This window comes from Bos indicus, chromosome 9 (assembly GCF_029378745.1).
Source record: "Bos indicus isolate NIAB-ARS_2022 breed Sahiwal x Tharparkar chromosome 9, NIAB-ARS_B.indTharparkar_mat_pri_1.0, whole genome shotgun sequence".
Classification (NCBI taxonomy): domain Eukaryota; kingdom Metazoa; phylum Chordata; class Mammalia; order Artiodactyla; family Bovidae; genus Bos; species Bos indicus.
Window position 1 is genome coordinate 58934124 of NC_091768.1, and position 15152 is coordinate 58949275.

The following is a 15152-nucleotide window of genomic DNA, read 5'->3' on the forward strand; positions in this document are numbered from 1 at the left end:
TTGTTCCAACAATGTAATGTTAAAAGCAATTGAAGCTAATCTACAGTTTGCCTTCAGTGGAGTTATGGTTAGGAAGAAATGTGGAACACTCTTCTATATTTTGATCTGGATTGAGGCTATCAAGGTATGTTTACTTTGCAAAGATCTATCAAATTGCAAATGAATGATTTGTATATTTAAAATATGATTTTAAAGATACTGTCTTTTGCCTTCCATCCTTTGATTTCCTACTGGTTCCTCCCACTTGCTGAACCCATGGAGAAGCCAGAAGGGAGAGAGCAAATCATTGCAGTGAGTAGAATATCAGGGTGCTAGAGCCCTGAGCAAGGCCAGAAATACATCTAAAGTGGCCAGAGCAGAATAACTAGCTCAGGGGCAGTTCCAAATGCACATTGGAGCTTAGATTATAACAATGGAAAACTGGAAATAGATTGAATGTCCATGATCAAGTGAATAAGTAAATTACATCTAAAATAACTATACGATGGTATATCATATATCATTGCAAATTAGAAGTGCATGAGTCAGGAATAATGAACAAACTAAAGCACAAAATGAAACTTCAGAAAGAAAATACAGGGTGACATCAATTTTCTGTATTTTTAAAACATATACGACTGTGTGTGTTTGTTAGTTGCTCAGCTGTGTCCAACTCTTTAGCATTAGAAGTAAAATGCTTAAGAAAATTAATATCAAATTCAGAATAGCTATTTTTTCCTGGAGAAGAGTGAAATGTGGGCAAAGTTTTTACTTGTCTTTGTAATATTTTGTGTCCTAAGCTATGAGACAGTTATCTACGTGTTTATTGCATCACTCTTTACACCTTGGTGAATATCTAAAGTATTTCACAATAAAACACAATAAAAAATTCTGAGCTCATAGAATATCTGTTTTATAGGGCATTACTTGAATTGGGAATAAAAAAAAATAATCATTCCCATAGGGTTAATTTTGACCCATCAATGAAGGGTGAGTGGACCCCATCAACACAGCACATCCTTGACATGTTTACTCCTAGATTAAGGGCAGGGTCTGGATGCCCTGTTTGTGGGCAGCTGTGTGCAGCTGTGGGCTTCCCAGGCGGCACTAGTGGTAAAGAACTTGCCTGCCAGGTTCCAAATGTAAGAGATTAGGATTTGAGCCCTGGGTCAGGAAGATCCTCTGAAGGAGGGCAAAGCAACCCACTCCAGTATTCTTGCCTGGAGAATCCCATGGACAGAGGAACCTGGTGAGGCTACAGTCCATAAGGTCACAAAGAGTCGGACCCCACTGAAGTGACTTAGCATGCAACACACACACACACACACACACACACACACACGACTGAAGCAACTTAGCAGCAGCAGCATGTGCAGTTGTGGAAGTGATTTGCGATAATAGAGTCATCCATGGCTTTTGAACACAGCAGAGATAACTGGTCCACAAAGAGATTTAATCCTCAGCTTTGACTCATCAGCCTAATGCTCTCTAAAACTGAATTCACTTTAGTAAATGTATATATGCTTCATGATGCTTTCTACTGTGATGTTTATATCTATTTATATAACTGTTAGAGATATCTACTATCAAATGACTATTCTGATTTGTATTCCTTGAAAGTTACTTAATATTTTTTTTTTTCTTTTTGAGGAAGACCTTTAGGTATTCTTGCTTTCTACTCATTTAAAGGTTTAAAATTTACTTCTTTAGATCATATCTTTATCCTTATAATAATGCCTAATAGAGCTGTCCTTATTTTGCAAGCATAACAAAGACTATATGTTGTGTAATCCTGGAGGCTTTCTGATGAGTACTGCATAAGTTGAGGTCCATTTAACAAATATGATCTCATGCACTGTCAGCATATGTGTACTCACTATAATTAAAATGCAATAACAAGAAATGCATGGCAAATGAGTTTTAAACCTCTACCGACATATGAAATAACTTCTCCCTCCCAGGGTCAATTGAACCACATTTCTCACTTCTTTTACCCTATGTCTCCACATAGATCTATAATAGTAAGGGGAAAAAAATTCCCTTTCCCATTACAGAGAAACACTGTAATAATTTAATTTCATTGCTCAAGCTAAGGACTTTTAAATATCACAATTTCTATGGCAATCCCCTTTCCATTTATTGTACTGGAGAATATCTTTTTATTCAAACTGCATCCATAATATCAAGTGCAAGAAAATTGCAGCTAAACCAATCACAGCATGGTAACTCCTGAATTAATATTCTTAAACAATGAACATAATTTCAGAAATGCTTCCATGTTTCTCTCAACATGGAAGGAATCAATTCAGTGTGTCTTGTGACCTCTAAACCTAAAGATTTAAAGTGGAAAATTTCAGGATCCCAACACTTGGCCTCAAAATTTATTAACAAAACACCTGGACTTTGGATATTTTTCTTTGATTAAGGTTGGCATTTGTTCAGCTAAGCATTTAGCTATAAGGAAAGCTTCTTACCTCAGACTGCTGTTTGCCTGGCATGTGCAAATAGTTTCTCCTCCACAAACACCTACAGCAGCTAATACATTCCACTGTCTAGAATAATCTGAAGATTGGATTTATTTAGATAATGGTGTACTTTGTTACGTGAAAAGCACTTTCATTTACATAGATAGAATTTTCCATAAAGTTTTCATTCAAATATTTGATATCATATAGATACATCTTTAATTTGAATGGACAGAAGAAATCATCTGTTTCCTTTGAGAAATAACAAGACAGTTAAACATTTTTTTTTTTGGTGTTATTGGACATTATACATTATTTACTTACCCTAACAAGGAACTTCTTGTGGTTTTTATTTTTTTTGTCTTTCTTTTTTTTTTAAATGTGGCCTTCGCAAGAAACCCTCAGTGCCCAGAGCATATTTTTCATCATCTGGAAGCCAGAGCCAGAGTGGGAGCCCAACCAAGATTGGAACCAAAAGTGAAGTCCTCACCTTCAGCACCATCCCTGAGATACCTGTTCCTTTATGGTCTTTTAACATTCAGTTTTGTGAATGTTAAATGTCTACTACACACAGCATTTTTTTAAGTACGAAGGAAAAACATCAATGAACACATTGAAACTTATTAAGTTAAATGTCACTAATAAACAATTCTGAAAGATGATGCTGTGAAAGTGCTGCACTCAATATGCCAGCAAATTTTGAAAACTCAGCAGTGGCCAGGACTGTTCAGTTTTCATTCCAATCCCAAAGAAAGGCAATGCAAAAGAATGCTCAAACTACTGCACAATTACACTCATCTCACACGCCAGTAAAGTAATGCTCAAAATTCTCCAAGCCAGGCTTCAGCAATATGTGAACCATGAATTTCCTGATGTTCAAGCTGGTTTTAGAAAAGGCAGAGGAACCAGAAATCAAATTGCCAACATCCACTGGATCATGGAAAAAGGAAGAGAGTTTCAGAAAAACGTCTATTTCTGCTTTATTGACTATGCTAAAGCCTTTGACTGTGTGGCTCACAATAAAATGTGGAAAATTCTGAAAGAGATGGGAATACCAGACCACCTGACCTGCCTCTTGAGAAACCTGTATGCAGGTCAGGAAGCAACAGTTAGAACTGGACATGGAACAACAGACTGGTTCCAAATAGGAAAAGGAGTATATCAAAGCTGCACATTGTCACCCTGCTTCTGTAACTTATATGCAGAGTACATCAAGAGAAACACTGGGCTGGAAGAAGCACAAGCTTGAATCAAGATTGCTGGTAGAAATATCAATAACCTCAGATATGCAGATGACACCACCCTTATGGCAGAAAGTGAAGAGGAGCTAAAGAGCCTCTAGATGGAAGTGAAAGAGGAGAGTGAAAAAGTTGGCTTAAAGCTCAACACTCAGAAAACTAAAATCATGGCATCTGGTCCCATCACTTCATGGCAAATAGATGGGGAAACAGTGGAAACAGTGTTAGATTTTATTTTTCTGGGCTCCAAAATCACTGCAGATGGTGATTACAGCCATGAAATTAAAAGACTCTTACTCCTTGGAAGGAAAGTTATGACCAACATAGATAGCATATTCAAAAGCAGAGACATTACTTTGCCAACAAAGGTCCGTCTAGTCAAGGCTATATAGTTTTTTCTGTGGTCATGTATGGATGTGAGAGTTGGACTGTGAAGAAAGCTGAGTGCCAAAGAATTGATGCTTTTGAACTGTGGTGTTGGAGAAGACTTTTGAGAGTCCCTTGGACTGCAAGGAGATCCAACCAGTCCATTCTGAAGGAGATCAGCCTTGGGATTTCTTTGGAAGGAATGATGCTAAAGCTGAAACTCCAGTACTTTGGCCACCTCACGTGAAGAGTTGACTCATTGGAGAAGACTCTGATGCTGAGAGGGACTGGGGGCAGGAGGAGAAGGGGACGACAGAGGATGAGATGGCTAGATGACATCACCGACTCGATGCACATGAGTTTGGGTGAACTCTGGGAGTTGGTGATGGACGGGGAGGCCTGGTGTGCTGTGATTCATGGGGTTGCAAAGAGTTGGACACGACTGAGCAACAAATGAACTGAACTGAATGGAATAAACAATTTTATAAGAATGAATTTTAGGAACAGAATGGAGAATGACTATGATATTTCTTTATTCTTTACCCATGTCAATTAGCTATTTGTCAGCAGCAACTAGTATTTATATTATATAATTAATATAATATATTTATATAATTTATATTATATAATTGGAGAAGGAAATGGCAACCCACTCCAGTGTTCTCGCTTGGAGAATCCCAGGGATGGGGGAGCCTGGTGAGCTGCCGTCAGTGGGGTCGCACAGAGTCGGACACGACTGAAGCGACTTAGCAGTAGCAGCACTGGTATTTATACTATACATTAATAATTTTAAAGAACTTAGTTCTTACATCTAGTAAAAATACAATATAAGTAGTTGATTAATTAAAAAGTAATGAAGCACTAAGTTTTAAAATTTATTACAGAAGAAAGGATTAGTGACAAGGAAACAGATTCAACTACCTGGTAAACTTATTTTGTATGTAATTCTTTCTTTTTGCTTTTTAACTGAAGGTTGGAAAATCAAGTTTTTCCAATCGAAAAAATTTGAAGACAGTTTAGTTAAATTGAACATTATCCGCAATGTCTAATGTTACGTTGCGATCAGCAGTGTACCCCTATTCAGTTGTGTCTCATTTCTCTTTCGTTATGTGTTTTCTGATAAGACTCACTTAGGTGATTTTAAGATGATAAAGAGTGCATAAGGTGTTTTATTTATCTATGTAAGCACTAAACTGGCAAGTACTACGTCCTGAATATAGTAGTATCTTATTTAAAATGATTCACACTTTTTTTTCCTGTGTTCAAAGCACCATGCTAAAGACTGAAAATATTCAGAAAAATTAGACATGGTATAACTTGTCTATCATGGGCTTATAATACATCAAGAGAAACAAGTTTCTAATGAACTAATGTAAATTCTCATAATATTTTGCGCTATGTTCAGTGGAATCACCAAGGCTGTTAATTAATTAAGGTAGCTTAAGAAAGACTTTCAGAAAAGGGCATAGGTGAGCTGGATCTTGAGAAACCAGTGGGAAGGAGGAAGGGACTGCAAATGATGAAGTTTCTCAAAGTTCAGTCATTATGGATCACACCTAAGACCTACATTAACACCTCTCTAAATAGTTATGTCATGTTTTCCTCCATGTGATTCATTTTATCAAATTTTAAATAAAAATGAAATGTTGTAGGGCTTCCCATAATGAAGGAAAATAAAACTGTCATCTGCCACAAAGAGAAGGTGGAGTTAAAAAAATATATAAATGTTGAAACAAAGAAAACTATATTTGATGTAGCTTTTGTTGTACCAAGGACAGTAAATAGTCAGGTGCAGTCTAGGTCTGCATTCCTTCTTAAAAAAGGAAATCAACACAAGTTACTGAAAGTAAATAAAGATTCATTTAAAAAAATAACAAAAGGATTCTGGAAAGATCTCACTTGTGTGCTCCCAAATTCATATGATAAAACCTTAACCCCCAATGTACTGGTATTTGGAGACAGGCCCTTCTAAAAAGAGACACAAGAAAGCATGCTTTCCCTTTCTGCCTGTGGGGACACAGCAAGAAGGCAGTCATCTCAAGACCTTCAGATTCTTTCCTTTTTAATAAAACAGACTTCCTAGTCAGACCACAGACAAAGACAAATTGACTATCAGAAGTTAAGCAATGGCAGTATTTCACAAATGTGAACAGAAATTTATTAAATCATGACATTTATCTGTTCACTACTTTGATAACATAGATCTATTCTATTTTTAATCCTGAATAATTTAAATAATTACTCTACATTAAATATTTAACCTATTCAAAATGATCCTGTCCCAAATATATCAATTAAATGCATACATTATATGCAAGATCACTTTTATTAAACCAAATTAAATATTGAACTAAATTTAATAATTAAACTGGATTTCATATTAGATCAATTTAACACACAGTGTAAAAAGTTCAGTTTGTGTAAGAATGAAAGGGTAACAGAAATAAATACTGGATAGGTTAAAAAAAAAGACAACTATAAATTTAGTTAATAAAATTTCAAACATGTAAACTTTAAGGTACTAATTCATGTGGCACACACACGTGTGAGTATCACTGTACTGATGCATGTAAAGATAGAAAAATGTTGTTATAAAAGTAGACTTTTATTCTGGAGAGCTATAACAAGTTATTCATGACTTCCTAGAATTATCAGTTACCACCGTGGCATATATATTTCCCTATTAAAATGCAGGCAAATTGAATTAAAAACCCTAAATTATCTCCTCAACGCCTAATGAGAGCTACCATGTTCCTAATAAAAGATGAGTTTAGATCATGTCTGAGCAGTTAACCAGCGTCACTCTTCAAGTTTATTTATTAATTGAAAATAAAAGTGTTTATTCAGCACTCAATTGTGGATACTGTTTTAGGTCCTGAGGATATAGAAATGAATAAATTGGGAAAAAACTCTGTTTCTATGAAGTTTCATTCAAGTGTGAGGAGTGAGGAGGTGACAGAGAACCAAACACATAATGTGCAAACAACATGAAGAAAAATAGAGAAGAGGAAGGAGGACAGAGAATGGCAGGAATGGAAATGATATTTTATTTAGGGAACTGCGACAAGGCCTTTCCAGAAAGGTGATATTTGGGCATTAAGAGAGGAGGGGGTGTTTCTGACCTGAAAGAAGAGTAGTTAAACCTCAAGACTGATGGAAAGTAAGTGACTCCTTCTCATACTTCTGATACATCTAGAGAATTCCAGGATTGTTTACACACTGTCCCAAATAGAAATATTAAATGTGAATATTCAGGAAGTTTTAAAGATCATAGACATCAAAGAAAGCTCTCAAAATCTTAAACTTTTGTGCAACTATCAATTTAGATGTTAGTTCTGACACATATATAAACCCCAGTGAAATTCAAAATATAATTATTGGGACTTTCCTGGCAGTCCAGTGGTTAAGTCTCCATGTTTCCAGTGCAGAGGGCATGAGTTTAATCACTGCTTGTGGAACTAATATCCCACATGCCACGGGTGGCCAGAAAAATATGTAAAGTTCTTGCCTCACTGAACTTGTTTTTAAGAAAGCAAAAAATATACTACAATTGTTTATATCCAAAATTTAAATCAACTCTGGACTCTAATCACTGATACACAAGATGAATGCTATCTTCTGTTTAATTTAAGGCAAACCAAAATGTGCTGTCCATTTCTCAAATGCCACAGTCCCTTTTCTGCCTTTATAAGGAGGACACATATAACATGACTGACATTTCTTTGTTATTTGAAAAGCTTGCAGGGCCTTGGAGTCCTCATTCTGACCATTCATCCCCACTTGTCTTTACTTGTCTGCAGAAGTAAAAGGTATAGAAACATTACACTGAGTTTACACTAAAAGCAAGATGTAAGCTGAAAATTTGGGGCTAAAACTCTAAAATAAAACTTTTAAAAAATGAATTTCAGTAAATCTTCTGAATTGTATTATTGGGGTCTATGATTACTGGCCTGGAAAATCCCATGGATGGAGGAGCCTGGTGGGCTGCAGTCCACAGGGTCACTAAGAGTCAGACACTGACTGACTGACTGAGCGACGTCACTTTCACTTTTCCCTTTCATGCATTGGAGAAGGAAATGGCAACCCACTCCAGTGTTCTTGCCTGGAGAATCCCAGGGACGGGGGAGCCTGGTGGGCTGCTGTCTATGGGGTCGCACAGAGTCGGACACGAATGAAGCGACTTAGCAGCAGCAGCAGCAGCAGCAGCATGATTACTTAACTTCTAATGAGTCAATTTAATTATATAACAAGTGTTTGATGTTTTAAATTCCATTTCTTTTCATTTCAAACTTTAGCAATTATGAAAAGAATCAACCCAATGTAATTTATCTGGAATAGTAGAAAATTGGGACAGCTCAATATTTTACACATATTCGATTTTCCACTTCATTGTCGCAGCTCTGCCAACACAGACTGACGTTTTGTCTCATGGCATAAGTAGAGCAGTGAAAGTTAAAATTCTCTCAGTCCAGAGCTCTCATCTGTGAAACTTGCTTCCTCAGGAGATGCTTCTTTTCCATTGCTTGAGATTTTATCTCGCAAAGAATCTCTAAAATGTCTATTTGGTAGCTTTGTGTATTCCTAACTAAACTAGTGAGAAATCAAATTTATTCTAGACAAAAACACTTACTTACCTTGTAAACATACTTCTATCACTGTAAGTTTCTTAAGGTCTCAGAACAAGTTATTCTTTTCTGGATCCTCATACTCTGAATAAATGTCTGACATGCTACAGGTAGCCCCCAGATTGAATTCAAATAAACCACAGTGAAATACCCAGAAGCACTTAGTTCCTCTACCTCTTAAATCTCCATTGTTTGCCTCTGACATGATTTTGGCCAAACTTTATTCAACAGCATTTGTCTTACTGCATGTACACCAGTCTTTACTATTTTATCTCAGTTAAAAAAATAATGAAAATAGTAAAACATGTCCTGAATCTAAATATACCTTGGCTATTGCTCCACAGACTGTCCTCACTTTTGTTGACTTTCCCTTGATTTCACTTCCAAGAAATTAAATATACCTGTTTATAACTTACATTTGTGCTCTTCACTAAGCTCTCTTGATAAAATTCATGAAAATAAGATAGTTTGAATTGCGTTTAGGTGATTTTCCAAAATAACAATTCTTGATATCAACTTATTCTCAAATGAAAAATATATATATATATATATACTTTATTTAGAACTTAATGTCAATGTTCCTGATCATTGCAGTTATGTATTTTTAAAATATATGCATTTTTCTTCTACTGTACTCTTATAATATGCAAGACAATATTATACATATCAGTACTAAAACACACCAGAAAGATTTATTCATGCAACTTTGAAACTGAAACAATTAGTTCTCCAATGTGATTTTTAGAAGAACTATTAATTCCTCTATTTAATAATATATTCACAATACTTTAGTACTATTTAGTAGGGACCATCATTATTTCTGATGCAAAATCCTTGTTTTAGAAAGATTTAAACTAGCTATGCTCTGGTCCTAATATGTTATTAATTGGAAGGGAAGTGAAACAAGTTAAGAGACATGCAGACTAAGGCTGGCTGTTTGGGTTTTTTTGGTTGTTGTTCCAATTTTTATTCCTTGATATAAAAGGATAGTTGAATCAGAGTCATGGTTTCCTGTGAGCGTGAGAAAATGAATTTAAGGACATAAAGTGGATATGATTAGACATTCTTAAAACTACTTACTAAACTGACTTTTTAAAAAGCAACTGTATAATTTAATTTTATAATACCTGTGTCCACACAGTGCTATTTATCTGAAGTTTCAACATCTTTTTGCATTATCCCAACTATCCAGCCTGTCCCAAAACTATGTCTGATGAAGACTTCATTGTGGTACAAAATCCCAGCAAGTATTTTTTCAGGAACAAAACCTCAGTATGCTACTGCCACAAAAGTATTAGGAAGGGAGAGGAAGGACATCAGATGTTTCAAACCTCAGCAAGCAGAATTCTTCTTCCATTGTGTCATACAGATTCATCTCTGTCAATTTTCCAGGACTTCCCTTACACAGATCTATACATTCACAACCTTTTCCAGGACTTCATAGTTCTCCAACTAGAGGAAGAGTGTGTTACTCTGCCCTGCTGATGTTGGAATTGATGGCACATACTTGGTCCATGGAATGTGGAAGAAGTGAGGATGTGTTAGTTCCAGTCAAAGGACACAGAAGACATGAAGTATTTCTGCTTATCATTCTTTGCTTCAGTAATTCACAGTGCTAAGAATTAAATCCTGGGTAGCTGCAGGTCCATGATGTATAAGAAGGTACAAGGAGCTGACCTATCCCTATTTCAGCCTGGGGACACTGTGAACAGCAACCCTCCCCTCCCCACCAGGGCTATACATGCCCACTCTCAGGGCTAGCATTAAGCAAAATGAATGGTTATTGTTATAAAACTCAGACTTTGGGTACTTTCATTATGCAGCAGTGCTGCAGAAATAACTGACTAATACAGATAGTGTGACTAACATATTCACAGAACAAAAGGAACACAGTGTTTCTCAGTACTGTAGCTAACAGTAGCTAAGTTCAGTTCAGTCACTCAGTGGTGTCCAACTCTTTGTGATCCCATGAACCACAGCATGCCAGGCCTCCAGTCCATCACCAACTCCAGAAGTCCACCCAAACCCATGTCCATTGAGTCGATGATGACATCTAACCATGTCATTCTCTGTTGTCCCCTTCTCCTGCCCTCAGTCTTTCCTAGCACCAGGGTCTTTTCCAATGAGTCAGCTCTTCACATCAGGTGGCCAAAGTATTGGAGTTTCAGCTTCAACATCAGTCCTTCCAATGAACACCCAGGAATGATCTCCTTTAGGATGGACTGGTTGGATCTCCTTCCAGTCCAAGGGACTGTCAAGAGACTACTCAAACACCACAGTTCAAAAGCATCAATTCTTCTGCACTCAGATTTCTTTATAACCCAACTCTCACCTCCATACATGACCACAGGAAAAATCATAGCCTTGACTAGATAGACCTTTGTTAGCAAAGTAATGTCTCTGCTTTTTAATATGCTATCTAGGTTGGTCAAACTTTCCTTCCAAGGAGCAAGTGTCTTTTAATTTCACTGCTGCAATCACCATCTGCAGTGATTTTGGAGCTCAGAAAAATAAAGTCAGCCACTGTTTCCACTGTTTCCCCATCTATCTGCCATAAAGTGATAGGACCGGATGCCATGATTTTAGTTTTCTGAATGTTGAGCTTTAAGCCAACTTTTTCACTCTCCTCTTTCACTTTCATCCAGAGGCTCTTTAGTTCTTCTTACCTTTCTGCCATAAGGGAGGTGTCATCTGCATATCTGAGGTTATTGAAATTTCTACCGGTAATCTTGTTCTAGCTTGTGGTTCCTCCAGCCCAGTGTTTCTCATGATGTACTCTGCATATAAGTTAAATAAGCAGGGTGACAATATACAGCCTTGATGTACTCCTTTTCCTATTTGGAACCAGTCTGTTGTTCCATGTTCAGTTCTAACTGTTGCTTCCTGACCTGCATACAGGTTTCTCAAGAGGCAGGTCAAAGTGGTCTGGTATTCCCATCTCTTTCAGAATTCTCCACAGTTTATTGTGATCCACACAGTCAAAGGCTTTGGCATAGTCAATAAAGCAGAAATAGATGCTTTTCTGGAACTCTCTTGCTTTTTCCAAGATGCAGTGGATGTTGGCAATTTGATTTCTGGTTCCTCTGACTTTTCTAAAACCAGCTTGAACATCTGGAAGTTCACAGATCACGTATTGCTGAAGCCTGGCTTGGAGGATTTTGAGCATTACTTTACTAGCATGTGAGATGAGTGCAATTGTGCAGTAGTTTGAGCATTCTTTTGCATTGCCTTTCTTAGGGATTGGAAAGAAAACTGACCTTTTCAGTCCTGTGGCCACTGCTGCATTTTCCTAATTTGCTGGCATACTGAGTGCAGCACTTTCACAGCATCATCTTCCAGGATTTGAAAGAGCTCAACTGGAATTCCATCACCTCCACTAGCTTTGTTCGTAATGATGATTCCTAAGGCCCACCTGACTTCACATTCCAGGATGTCTGGCTCTAGGTGAGTGATCACCCCATCATGATTATCTTGGTTGTGAAGAACTTTCTTGTACAGTTCTTCTGTGTATTCTTGCCACCTCTTCTTAATATCTTCTGCTTCTGTTAGGTCCATACCATTTCTGTCCTTTATTGAGCCCATCTTTGCATGAAATGTTCCCTTGATATCTCTAATTTTCTTGAAGAGATCTCTGGTCTTTCCCATTCTTCTGCTTTCCTCTATTTCTTTGCATTGATCACTGAGGAAGGCTTTCTTATCTCTCCTTGCTCTTTGGAACTCTGCATTCAAATGGGTATATCTTTTCTTTTCTCCTTTGCTTTTCACTTCCCTTCTTTTCACAGCTATTTGCAAGGCCTCCTCAGACAACCATTTTGCATTTTTGTATTTCTTTTTCTAGGGTTGGTCTTGATCCCTGTCTCCTGTACAATGTCACGAACCTTCATCCATAGTTCTTCAGACACTCTGTCTATCAGATCTAGTCCCTTAAATCTTTATCTCACTTCCATGTATAATCATAAGGGATTTGATTTATGTCATACCTGAATGGTCTAGTGGTTTTCCCTACTTTACTCAATTTCAGTCTGAATTTGGCAATAAGGAGTTCATCATCTGAGTCACAGTCAGCTCCGGGTCTTGTTTTTGCTGATTGTATAGAGCTTCTCCATCTTTGGCTGCAAAGAATATAATCAATCTGATTTCGGTGTTGACCATCTGGTGATGTCCATGTGTACAGTCTTCTCTTCTGTTGTTGTAAGAGGGTGTTTGCTATGACCAGTGCGTTCTTTTGGCAGAACTCTATTAGTCTTTGCCCTGCTTCATTCCGTATTCCAAGGCCAAATTTGCCTGTTACTCCAGGTGTTTCCTGACTTCCTACTTTTGCATTCCAGTCCCCTATAATGAAAAGGACATCTTTTTTGGGTGTTAGTTCTAGAAGGTCTTGTAAGTCTTCATAGAACTGTTCAACTTCAGCTTCTTCAGCGTTACTGCTCAGGGCATAGACTTGAATTACCATGATATTGAATGGTTTGCCTTGGAAATGAACAGAGATCATTCTGTTGTTTTTGAGACTGCATCCAAGTACTGCATTTCGCACTCTTTTTTTGCCTATGATGGCTACTCCATTTCTTCTAATGGATTCCTGCCCACAGTAGTAGGTATAATGGTCATCTGAGTTAAAGTCGCCCATTCCAGTCCATCTTAGTTCACTGATTCCTAGAATGTCAATGTTCACTCTTGTCGTCTCCTGTTTGACCTCTCCCAATTTGCCTTGATTCATGGACCTAACATTCCAGGTTCCTATGCAATATTGCTCTTTACAGCATCGAATCTTGCTTCTATCACCAATCCTACTCACAACTGGGTGTTTTTTTTTTTATTCCATCCCTTCATTCTTTCTGGAGTTATTTCTCCACTGATCTCCACTAGCATATTGGGTACCTACTGACATGGGAGTTCATCTTTCAGTGTCCTATCTTTTTGCCTTTTCATACTCTTCATGGGGTTCTCACAGCAAGAATAGTGAAGTGGCTTGCCATTCCCTTATCCTGTGGTCCACATTCCGTCAGACCTCTCCAACATGACCCTTCCATCTTGGGTGGCCCCATTCAGCATGTCTTAGTTTCATTGAGTTAGACAAGGCTGTGGTCCATGTGATCAGATTGGCTAGTTGTCCATGACTGTAGTTTCAGTCTGTCTGCCCCCTGATCCCCTCTCTCAGTGACTACCGTCTTACCCGGGATTCTCTTTCCTTGGATGCGGGGTCTCTCTTCACAGATGCTCCAGCAAAGCACAGCCACTGCTCCTGACCTTGGGCACAAGGTAGCTCCTCTCGGCCACCGCCCCTGAACTCGGGGAGCAGGTTAGCTCCTCTCGGTTGCCACACTCGTGCGCCATCGCAGCCACCACGCTGTAGCTAAGTTCAGTTCAGTTCAGTCGCTCAGTCTTGTCCGACTCTTTGTGATCCCATGAATCGCAGCATGCCAGGCTTCCCTGTCCATCACCAACTCCAGGAGTTCACTCAGACTCACGTCCATTGAGTCAGTGATGCCATCTAGCCATCTTATCCTCTGTTGTCCCCTTCTCCTCCTGCCCCCAATCTCTCCCAGCATCAGAGTCTTTTCCAATGAGTCAACTCTTCGCATGAGATGGCCAAAGTACTGGAGTTTCAGCTTTAGCATCATTCCTTCCAAAGAAATCCCAGGGCTGATCTCCTTCAGAATGGACTGGTTGGATCTCCTTCAGTCCAAGGGACTCTCAAGAGTCTTCTCCAACACCACAGTTCAAAAGAATCAATTCTTTGGTGCTCAGCTTGCTTCACAGACCAACTCTCACATCCATACAACACCACTGGAAAAACCATAGCCTTGACTAGACGGACCTTGGTTGGCAAAGTAATGTCTCTGCTTTTGAATATGCTATCTAGGTTGGTCATAACTTTCCTTCCAAGGAGTAAGCATCTTTTGATTTCATGGCTGCAGTCACCATCTGCAGTGATTTTGGAGCCCCCCAAAATAAAATCTGACACTGTTTCCACTGTTTCCCCATCTATTTGCCATGAAGTGATGGGACCAGATGCCATGATCTTCGTTTTCTGAATGCTGAGCTTTAAGCCAACTTTTTCACTATCCACTTTCACTTTCATCAAGAAGCTTTTTAGTTCCTCTTCACTTTCTGCCATAAGGGTGGTGTCATCTGCATATCTGAGGTTATTGATATTTCTCCCTGCAATCTTGATTCCAGCTTGTGCTTCATCCAGCCCTGCGTTTCTCATGATGTACTCTGAATAGACGTTAAATAAGCAGGGTGACAATATACAGCCTTGACGTACTCCTTTTCCTATTTGGAACCAGTCTGTTGTTCCATGTCCAGTTCTAACTGTTGCTTCCTGACCCTCATACAGGTTTCTCAAGAAGCAGGTCAGGTGGTCTGGTATTAGTGACATATAAATATAAGAATAGTCACTCATTCTAATCATGAAACTGAGGGGATTTTTCTTCAGGTTCCAATGAATAATCTCTGTGAATAAACCCAGATGAAAG

General features: G+C 38.3%; 1 long non-coding RNA gene across 2 annotated transcripts in view; it reads left to right on the forward strand.

Annotated features, from left to right (window-relative positions):
• Positions 1-15152, forward strand: part of LOC139184921 (uncharacterized) — a 318414-nt gene that overhangs the window by 211136 nt on the left and 92126 nt on the right. The gene's annotated exons all lie outside the window — the stretch shown is intronic.